Source organism: Buceros rhinoceros, unplaced genomic scaffold (assembly GCF_000710305.1).
Source record: "Buceros rhinoceros silvestris isolate BGI_N320 unplaced genomic scaffold, ASM71030v1 scaffold8224, whole genome shotgun sequence".
NCBI lineage: Eukaryota > Metazoa > Chordata > Aves > Bucerotiformes > Bucerotidae > Buceros > Buceros rhinoceros.
Genome location: NW_010406458.1, coordinates 49,196 through 53,730, shown reverse-complemented (window position 1 = coordinate 53,730; position 4,535 = coordinate 49,196).

Genomic DNA, 4,535 nt, shown 5'->3' with positions numbered 1-4,535 from the left:
GGGGGGTGGGAGTGCAACGCGTTGCTTGGGGTACAGGAAAGGAGAGAGAGAAGTTTGGGGTTCCCCCCCCCCCTTAAATCGCGTGTTTTCAGAGCGATGCTTTTGTGAGAGGACGAGGTGTTCCTTGCCAAGCCTGTCGGTGCAATGAATGGAGAGAGGTTGCTTGGAAGTCAGCGGTCTCGGGGCTGCCTCCAAGTTTTGTGAGCCTCCAGGGGTGACTTTATTTGTATTCCTGTGGTCCTCGCCGGCAGGAAACTCCGAGCGCCAAGAGGAGCCTAGCTCCTCGGCAGTGGGGACATGTCCAGTGCTGTGAATGTTTAACCTTTGTGGTAAAGGCTGGAGATTTAAAGGCCAAATACTGACTGCACTTTGCACTCCAAAGCAACAGCAGCTTTTTTGCTGTTCGCGGCTCTGAAATACTCGGGTCTCCTGTGCAATGGTTGAGAGAGGAGGCTTTGGTTGGATCTGGCTGGGGATCCATCCTCCCTGGGAGAGCTGTGTAACATACGTAGTTTGGAACCGGGGCTGTGAACTAGCTGTGGGACAGCTGGTTCGGGATGGTCTCGCTAGGTGGTTTAAGAAGGTATTGCCTTTTCAGAATTGGGAGATAAGTATTAACTGAGGAGAAGCCCAGGAAGGGAGCAGGTCGGCTGCAGGTCAGGTTTTACTACCATGTTCTGGTATTTGTTGTATTTATTTGTTGTCTCTAAGGTTATTTGATTGAAACCCTCTAAAAACCCAAGTATCCACTGTGTGAAGTCTGTGTGAAGGATCCTATCTTCTAATGGAATACAGTTCCTAAAACTCATTTTTAAATCCCTGATGTATTTATCCTTCCAAAAGCAGCACCAGTAGTGACCAGTGCTTCCATTACCAGTACTCCATGGTGTGCTTTGGAAACCCGTTTGTACACAGCAACACTCACTTTTCTGGATAATTACTTATATTCGTGTAGGTTTCTCACGCAATGATAGGAACAAGGTAAACATTGTAAAATGAATTAATAGGCTTCTGAGAGAAATGAAAACTCTAGAAGAATAACTGATCTAAATCCTTTCCATTTTAAACATGTACCACATATCCAAAGTAGATAACTCTCAGAATAAAGCCACTTTCGAAGCAGCTGGTTTGTTTTTTGAGTCCGTTGCCGTACCTGATTGTCTCTGCTATTAACTCCAGCTTCACACCAATGATAAAGTTATCAGAGTAACTTCATGTACCGTAGGCTAAGGATGTCAGCCTGTCAGGTAATAACATCTCCTCATCTCCAGCTACTTCCATCTCCTTTGATCCCCATTTGGACTGAAATGAGAATGTGGGGGTGAGGGGGTTGGAAGGGACCTCTGGAGATCATCTAGTCCAACCTCTCTAAATGACACAGTGAGGACCATGTGTTTGTAACCAGAGGTTCACTCTGTCTATAACAAGTACATTCAGGTACTGTCTGCTCTTGTGTTTCAACACAGTTGATCGAGGGTGGGGGTTAATGTTGTGACAGAAATCAAAGGACTATTTTATTCTTCTCGGTAAAGCTTTAATTCTCCACCTTCTCTGCTCTCTCCTCCGCCCGTTCTCCATTCACCTGGTTGGCGAATGGATATGGTTGGTTTTTCAAGAGTTCTCATGCAAGATTTTGGGTTTTTTGTTTACGAATCCCAAATTATTTGGTGCCATGTACTATAAAGCCTTATTTTAGATAGTAGCCAGTATTGTTACTGCAGAGAGGTAGTTTTCTTCCATGCTAAGGTTTAACTTGCATATAGTCTTCCTTTGTCTCGCTGAATCTGGAGCACTATCCTAGGTGGTGATACACACGTGATAGAGATGTGAAAGAAGAGGCTTGTGCTCTTGTTCTGCTCAGCTGCCAAAAAAACCCCAAACAAACAAACTAACCCATTTGTTCGCAAGGACGTAGGTGGCCAAGACACAGTGAACAATTTTAATCATTCCCTTGAAGTCACTTTATAGTCAATTTGCTCTTCACACAAAAGCAATCATTTAGAGCAAGTCCGAGTGTTGTGTTTCAGGATGTTTGAATGAAGTTCCTGCCTGTCTTCCACCCCTTTTCCACACACGGAAGCGTGGGGAGGTGATACAATCCTCCCGGGCCTGCATCCTGCTCCACATACCATATGTTGTACTCGCTCCAGAGAGCCTGTCGTCCCTGAGCAGTGCAGGAGGACGGGATTGGTACACTGAAGAGTCTGACCTGGGAGCAATTTAGATGTGGATAGAGGAAAAAATGTGCTCGTTTTAGTAGGTTTTGTTTTTACGAGGCCAGGTTTGAGCAGGGGGAAGGAGGGCTCAGCTGGGTGACGGTTTTATTGGGGAGTGTACTGCCCTGCGGAACACCATCAGGGAGCTGTGTCTTGGACTCCCCGTGCACTCAGCTGAGCAAACTTGAGCTGGTTTGACACAGCATTTACAAAAGTAGGACAGGCTTGATTTAAATACATATTAATTAAAAATAATCAAACTTACAGTGGAATCTGAAAAGTCTACAGCAGACCTTAGGAAACCTGCAGCCAGTGTAACTACTGGGATTTCGCTGTTTTTACAGAAAGGCTTTGTTCAGCAAAAGAGGACCTGTTTGTATGAGAAAACTGAAACTCGTTGCAGAGGGTAATGAAGCTGAAAAGTAGGAAGGGGGTGGGGAGAAACTGTTTCTTTCTAGCTCTTGTTCTATTAATGTCTTGTTTTTGCTAAGTCCAGAGGGTGTGATAAGGAAGTGATACCAGTCCATAGATAGTGAGGCACTGCGTACACTTTCCAAAGACACTTTGTTACCCACCTCATCCAAAGCTCGTTAAATCGATGATCTTAAATCAGTCGTTACGCCAGCAGTGATCAGTGTGTGCTAGCCTGGCCAATCTGCAGCACCTCTAGGGTTGTGGGCCTATAAAAACACGTTTCTGACTCAGACCCTTTTCAAACAGCCTTAAAAAAAAGCAGAGTTATTTTTATTCGAAACCACCTAAGACAGAATTCACGGAGTGTACGGCTGTGGCTTTGCTGGGTCTAAGTCGACATCTGTTGGCACGTGCAGGGCGGGAGGAGTGCTAGCGGCACCCCTGTGAGCTGCTTCGCTGCAGGAAAGCCGTGCCGCTGGTGGGGCTGTGCGGATGCTCAGAGCAGGCTGCTGTGGGCTGGATGCTTGGAGCCGCTGGACTGCATCGCAGTCCTGCAAAACCCATTAGTCGGTGCAGTATTTACTGTTGCATTAATGTCAGCGGGAACGGATACGCAAGGGCTCTTCTGGGCATTGAGAATTCATGAGCTAGCAGGGGATGGACTGGATCTTACAAAAGCGCGGGCTTTGCTAGAAGAAGCCCTGGGACTCGCTGCCTTTCTCATGGTGGGATTGTTTTGCTGCTCTCACGCCTCTCGAGAAACGCTATCTCCCCTTCCCAGCGTGTGCTGATGGGGACACTGGCTCGCCGATAAGGCTTTTTCCTTGCAGGGTGGAGGCAGGCTGTCCCCTGCAGCAGCGTGGGCTGCCAAGCTGCCCTCAGCCCCCAGCGCGGATGAAAGAGGCTTGTTCACTTGAACTTGCCTTCGAATGGCTCTTGGGCCAGCTCCCAGAGAGATAACGGCAAGCCCTGTGCCACAGCAACTCATAAGCCTTACGTTGTTGTTCTCCTTTCTTCTTAAGGTACCGCTTAAAAAGCTGAATTCGGGTTATCTGATCTCTTATGGTGATATCAGGGCTGTACACGCTACAGACTATAAATGGTCTGTTTTGAAATTGGGGAAATAAAAGACTAATTGTTAAATGTTGTGCAGCTGCCTTATAAGCCTGGCTTTCACAGCCATCCCGTTCGATGGCACGAGACTGTCACTGGCAGAGCGCTCTGCTCACCAGCCGAAGCTGCACTGCTCTGGCTTTGCATAGGTTGGCTCAAGTGACTTAAGCTCGGCTCTTGTTGGTTTGATTCATGAGGGATTTAACAATTAATTCCTAGAAAGGGTGTCATGGAGAGATGCTAATCTGCTGGGTTACTTTAAAAAAAAAAAAAAAAAAAGAGGAAGGGGAGAAAAAAGGGGTGGAGGGGAAGCTTAAGTTGATTGTAACTATGGCTACAAAAAGAATTAAAAAACAATGGAAAGATGAAATCATGGCCTTGTCCATTAGAAGGGTTTTCATAAAATGTTTCAGCTGGGGAAGAGAGGAGTGGGAGGACACCACTCCTTTCTTACAGAGCAGTGGCCCAGCACTATTAAACCTGGTTGAACTTTAGACTTGATGTCCACTTTAAACCTCACTGAAACGTATGATGGTCCATCCCTGCTGAAGTCCAGCTGAAGCTTGTCCTGCTCTCTGCAAAGCCAGGCTGTCTCTGTGGCAGGGGAGAGGGATAGCGCTGCATGGCCTAGATATTTTGATAATGACTTCAGTGTGGTGGCCCAGAGCTTGGCAGTACTGCTGGCAGTGGGAGCTGTGGGCAGCTCTGTGGAACAGAAAGCGTAGATGAAGGCTTTGAGCCTTTCACCCTCAAGCACGTGGCAGTCATTGCTCCTTAGAAAAGTCCCTGCCC